This window comes from Equus quagga, chromosome 16 (genome assembly GCF_021613505.1).
Source record: "Equus quagga isolate Etosha38 chromosome 16, UCLA_HA_Equagga_1.0, whole genome shotgun sequence".
In the NCBI taxonomy this organism is placed as follows: domain Eukaryota; kingdom Metazoa; phylum Chordata; class Mammalia; order Perissodactyla; family Equidae; genus Equus; species Equus quagga.
The window spans coordinates 554,487-560,486 of record NC_060282.1 but is presented as its reverse complement, the minus strand read 5'-3'; the positions used below and the strand labels follow the sequence as shown (position 1 = coordinate 560,486).

General features: G+C 52.4%; 1 protein-coding gene across 7 annotated transcripts in view; it reads left to right on the top strand.

Annotated features, from left to right (window-relative positions):
- The first annotated feature begins 102 nt into the window (after positions 1-102).
- Positions 103-6,000, top strand: part of PPP1R16A (protein phosphatase 1 regulatory subunit 16A) — a 32,480-nt gene continuing 26,582 nt past the window's right edge. For 5 of the 7 annotated variants that reach the window (XM_046642392.1, XM_046642398.1, XM_046642396.1 and 2 more), the window contains exon 1: positions 190-223. The gene's annotated coding sequence lies outside the window, so the exon portion shown is untranslated. Of the gene's footprint in view, positions 224-6,000 lie in introns of all 7 variants that reach the window. The other 2 variants (XM_046642393.1, XM_046642394.1) reach the window with 2 other exon arrangements.

Sequence of the window (6,000 nt, the reverse complement as noted above, 5' to 3'; positions counted from 1 at the left end):
CCCGGGCAGCTCGGCCCCGCCCCCGGGCAGCTCGGCCCCGCCCCCGGCACCCACGGGGCGCAGCGGCTTCCGGCTCTGGGCCGCGCGGGCCGGAAGTATAGCGTTGCCATGGCGAGGGCCCGGCGCGGGGCCCGCCCCCACGGCGCCGGGAGTAGCGCGGGGCCGACTGACCAGCCCACGGGATCCGATCGACTGCGCTGTGGCGGCCTGCGCGAGGCGGAAGGTGAGGCGCGACTTCCGGGGGTTGCAGCGGGAGAGGAGACCTGGCCCCAGGGGGAGAGAGGAGGCCGAGCCCCCGCGTTGGGGGCACAGGAGGCCGGGCCCTGGGGTGGGGGGCAGAGGAGCCCATGCCCCAAGGGGGAGAGAGGAGGCCGAGCCCCGGGCCGGGAGAGGAGGCCGGGCCCCGGGGTTGGGGGCAGAGGAGGCCGGGCCCCGGGGGGAGAGAGGTAGGGGGCAGAGGAGGCAGGGGCTCAGGGGAGAGGAGGCCGGGCCGCGTTCTAGGGGCGTGAAGAGGAGGCTGGGCCCTGCTGGGGAGGTGGGGGCGGGGGAGGCCGGCTCAGCTGAGCTGAGCGAGAGGGAGGAATAGAGGGAGATTAGATCGGGATGAGAAGCAGAGGAGGCCAGGGCCCAGATGGGGGTGTCCTTAGGAAACATATCTGGCCAGCACACAGAGGCCAGGGCAGAAGTCTCCGCACGCCCGCCTCGGGCGCAGGTGGAGGAGGCCCAGGGCAGCGGGTGCTAAGGATCACAAACGGCTTCTAGTAGTGGCAGCCTGTGAAGGCCAGCAGTAGGGCTTTTCACGTTTTATCTATACGGTAGTTTTCATTCTTGCAGCCTGTTAGTCAGGTAGGCAGCACTAGAATTATCTCCATTTTCTGCCGAGGAAATTAAGGCCCCCAGAGAAGTGACTTGCTCAGGTTTTGTGCGGGCTTTAGAGGTAGGCCAGAGGAGAAACTGGAGCCTCTCTGGGGCTAATTCCTCACATTTTCAGGGGTTCAAGTGACCTTACTTGTAACGTGGGAATCCTGGGCTCCACCTCACAGAGTGAGGTCAAGGCCAGAAGTACCTAGTATGTGTTGGAAGTGCCTGGCCCTGTGCTGGTGCAGAGGTGCTCCAGGCCTGCGAGGGAATCCACTACTGGCTGGGGCCCCTCGTTGTCCTGGAGCAGAGGCTCAGGCGACCATGGGATTAATTTCCATGGGTGCAGAAGGGAGGCTTGTATGGAGTCATTCCAGGTTTTGGGAAGCTAGAGAAAGGCTGGCTCTCCCCAAAGCACTGGGTCCTCAACTTGGGGGTGGAGGTGGCGGTAGGGGTACCACATTGCTCTTCTCAGAGCCTCTCTTGGCCCAGCAGTGAACCCTCCTGTGTCTTTGCTCCTCCAGGTGCTCCCCCGGCAGGATTGGAGTTTCCCTGGGAGAAGTGTGAAAGGGCCTCTGTGCCTCTGGTTGTGCTGCCTAGTTCACTTTGGGATCCCCAAGGAGAGCCCCAGCCTGGGGTCTAGTTGCTAAGGGGCTGGTGGCTGCCCAAAGGAACCTGCACAGAGGCTAGCTCTGTGCTCCTTATTGTGATGGATGTGTGATGCTCTGAGCCGCCAGTTGCCTGCCCCTGCCCCCTTTCCCCACCCCTCAAGCTCTTGCTCAGAGCTGAGATGGGGAAGCTTTAGCAGGTCCTTTTTTCCCTTGTGATGCCTGCACTGGATTTCTGGCCTGTTGGCTGGAGCCTCCTCTCCTGGCTCTCCACTGGTCCATCCTGCCCTCATCCCTCATCTGCTTGGGGTGTGCCTGGACTCTGCTTTCCACAGAGTGTTGCCTGGGCTGGCAGGCACCTAGGAAGGGGGTCCTGTATCTGTGGACTCATTGATGGGGTCTGTGTTCTAGGGATTTATGAATTTCTGGTCTCTACCAACAGCCTGTCTCCACTGCATGTGGTTTTGGAACATCAGTCTCAGGTGAACTTCTGGTGACCCAGCACACCATATCTGCCCTAAGAGTGGCCCACCCCAGTGCCTCTGCCACAGTCCACCTGTTAGCCAAAGCAAGACATCTGGTGGCAGTTCCAGGCTCTTCTCTCACCTCCAGGTTCTCTCAGAACTTCCTCCTGGATATCCCTGCTCTTGGCCCTTCCTGTCCATCCCTTCCTTCAAGTAGCTTGCTTCTGTGGCTCCTTCTTCTTCCCGGGATCACAGCAGTTGCCCCGGCTGGTCCTCTTGGCTCTATCTCAGCCCCTGCCTTCCTCCTTCTCACCCTAGCCAGAGTGATGGGTTTGAAATGCAAATTTGATTTTTATACTCTCCTCCTTGACATCCTTTCCCACAGACTTCAGGATAACACTCGCCTGTCTTTGCAGACTAGGTCCTGTCCTCTGCCCCCTGACCCTACCCTTGACTACCTTTCTGTGTGTGTCATGCCATACTGAACCCCTGCATGGTGGTGGAAGGGAGAGAGTGAACCTGCCCCCACCCCTTCTGTGGCCTTGGGCAAGGCCACCCAGCACAGCAGGCTGAGCAGGAAGGACAGAGAGGTCCAAGAAAGTCTAGTTCCTCATACACCTAGGGGACAGGGCCCCATGGAGGAAGAGCAGGTGCTTGCCTGCTGGGAGCCCTGTGAGAGCAGGTGTGGTAAGGCCTGACAGTGGATGTTGGATTCTAGGCTGTGTCCTTCCTTGATGGCCGTGACAAACACAAAGATGGGACACATTGGTGCTGGTGGAGGAGTGCATAGGAGGTGGGGCCATGGAGATGGGGCCTGCAGACAAGTCCACAAAGGAGTTTCAATGTGTGTGGGAGATGGAGAGACTGGAGTTGGCTTGAATGGCGAGGTCAGCAGGGATCCAGAGAGGTTGTGGGCTTGGGTGGAGGAGTGACTGACAGCCTTGAGGTCCCAGGCTGGCAGAAGAGGGCTGAGTGCGAAGTGGAGGTGGAGAGTGGGTGGTGGTGCCGCCAAGTGGCTTGAAGGAGCTGGAGTCCTCGTCTCACTCTCAGCCCCATCTTGCCATGCCAGGATTCCCTGAGACCTCGGCCATTGTTTGACCAGTGCTATTTTGTTGCTTTTGTGTAAGTGTCACCCTCACCCCCCTAGAACCTCCTCCTGTTTTGGAAGGAGGGGAGGGTGGTGCAGATGCAGGTGACCCCCTGGGAGCCTCCAAGACTCAGATGAAGGGGTCAGTCTCCTGAGGAGCCCTCCCCACCATCCAGGTAGCTTTGAATGTCCCTCCCTGTGCTGGCAGGGCATGGGGCAGAGCCTTGCTGTTGCCCGTGGACCTCCCATGTTTCCTCTGGGCAGAGCTCTGGTTGGGCAGAGGGAGGTGTGTGAGGAGATAGCACGGCAAGCAGGGCCCAGCTACGCAGGGTTTAGGGGCGAGGGTAAGACTTCTGGATTGTACACTTTTATTTTTTTACATCAAACTTTGTTGAGGTGTAATTTACATACAATAAAATGCACCTATTTTAAGTATACAGTTTGGTTGTTTTGACAGATGGCTACATCTTTGTAAACACCACCATAATCCAGATGTGGAACATTTCTGTCACCCCCAGAAGTTCCCTCATTCCCTTCTGTGGTTAGTCGTCCCTCCACCTGGCCCCAGGCAACCACTAATCTGCTTTCTATTTCCATAGATTCACTGTCCCTTTTATAGAATTTCGCATAAATGAAATCATACAGAATAAATACTTTTGTGTCTGACTTCTTTCACCAAGCACAGTGTTTAGGAAATCCATGTTGTTGCACGTGTCAGTAGTTCATTCTCTTTTTTTGCTGAGTGGTCTGGTATTCCATTACGTAGACAGACCACCATCTAGTCTATACATACACCTGCTAGTAGCCATTTCACTTCTTTCCAGTTTTGGCTGTTGTGAATAAAGCTGCTGTGAGCATTCGTGTATAGAGGTCTTTATGTGGACATATGCTTTATTTTTCTTGGGTTGAAATGATGGAAATGGTTGCTTGAAGTATGTGTCTAACTTTATAAGTGCCAACTGCTTTCCAAAATGGTATTATTGTTTTACATTCCCAGTTGTTCCATATTCTCTTTAACTCAGTATTGTTGTCCTTTTATTTTTTTTATTATTTATTTATTTATTTTGAGGAAGATTAGCCCTGAGCTAACTCCTGCCAATCCTCCTCTTTTTGCTGAGGAAGACTGGCCCTGAGCTAACATCCGTGCCCATCTTTCTCTACTTTGTATGTGGGATGCCTACCACAGTATGGCTTTTTGCCAAGCGGTGCCATGTTCCGAACCCGGGGTCTGAACCGGCAAACCCTGGGCCACCGAGAGGCGGAATGTGCGAACTTAACCGCTGTGCTACCGGGCCGGCCCCATTGTTGTCCTTTTAAAGTCTAACCATTCTCATAGGTGTGTAGTGGGAGCTCATTGTGGCTTTAGTTTGCATTTCCCTAATGATGAATGGTGTTGAGCATCTTCTTGTGCTTATTTTATTGGTCCTTTGTATATCTTCTTTTGTGAAGTGTCTGTTCAAATCTCTTGCCCTTAAAAAAATGGGTTGCATATCTTATCAAGTTTTAAGAGTTCTTGGGGGCTGGCCCCGTGGCCGAGTGGTTAAGTTTGTGCGCTCCACTTCGGCGGTCCAGGGTTTTGCTGGTTCAGATCCTGGGTGTGGACATGGCACCGCTCATCAGGCCATGCTGAGGTGACATCCCACATGCCACAACTAGAAGGACCCACAACTAAAAATACTCAACTGTGTACTGGGGGCTTTGGGGAGAAAAGGAAAAATAAAATCTTAAAAAAAAAAAGTTTTAAGAGTTCTTTGTATCTTCAGGATGAAAGTCCTTTGCCAGATATTTGTACTGCAAATATGTTCTCACAGTCTGTGGCTTGCCTTTTAGTTTTCTCACTGGTGTCTTGAACAGCAGACACTTTTAATTTTGATGAAGTCCAGTTTGTCAGTTTTGTTGCCTTGTGGTTTGTGCTTCCTGTTATGGTGTAAGTAGAGGTGAAGGATCATTGTTTTCCATTTGGATATCCACTCGTTTCCAGCACCATTTTTGAAGACCATCTTCTCCCCCTTGCATTACTTTAACACTCTTGCTGAAAATCAATTGACAGTATATGTGTGGGCCTATTTCTGGATTCTCTATTCTACTCATTGATCTTATGCTAATATCCCACACATTTGATGATTGTAGCTTTATAATAAGTCTTGAGATCATGTATTGTTAATTCTCCAATTTGGTTTCTCTTTTTCAAATCATTTTGGCTCTTCAAGATATTACACCCTCCTATATAAATTTTAGAATTAGCTTGTCAAGTTCTACAAAAAGGCTTACTGAGATTTTGATTGGGATTGTATTGAAGCGATAGATCTATTTGGGGGAGAATTCGCATTTTAACAATATAGAACATGGTATGTTTCTCCATTTATTTAGGTCTCTGTATTAATTATCTATTGCTATATAACAAATTACCCTAAAATATACTGGCTTAAAGCAATGAGCATTGGGGCCAGCCTGGTGGCGCAGTGGGTAAGTTCGCATGTTCTGTTCTGCTTCTTGGTGGCCCGGGATTCGCTGGTTTGGATCCCGGGTGTGGACATGGCACCGCTTGGCAAAAAGCCGTGCTGTGATAGGCGTCCCACATATAAAGTAGAGGAAGATGGGCACGGATGTTAGCTCAGGGCCAGCCTTCCTCAGCAAAAAGAGGAGGATTGGCAGGAGTTAGCTCAGGGCTAATCTTCCTCACCAAAAAAAAAAAACCAAAAACACCAATGTGCATTTATTATCTCACAGTTGCTGTGGGTCAGGAATTCAAAACTGGCTTAGCTGGGTGGTTCTGGTTCAAGGTCTGGTGTGGTTGCAGTTCGGATAATCAGCTGGGGCTGCACCGTCTGAGGGCTGGACCCGGACTGGAGCATCTGCTTACAAAGTGGCTCCCTCATGTGGCTGTTGGCAGGAGGCGGCAGTTCCTCACACGTGGGCCTTTCCATAGGCTGCTTCAGTGTCTCACAACATGGCAGCTAATTTCCTCGAGCCCCAGCTATCC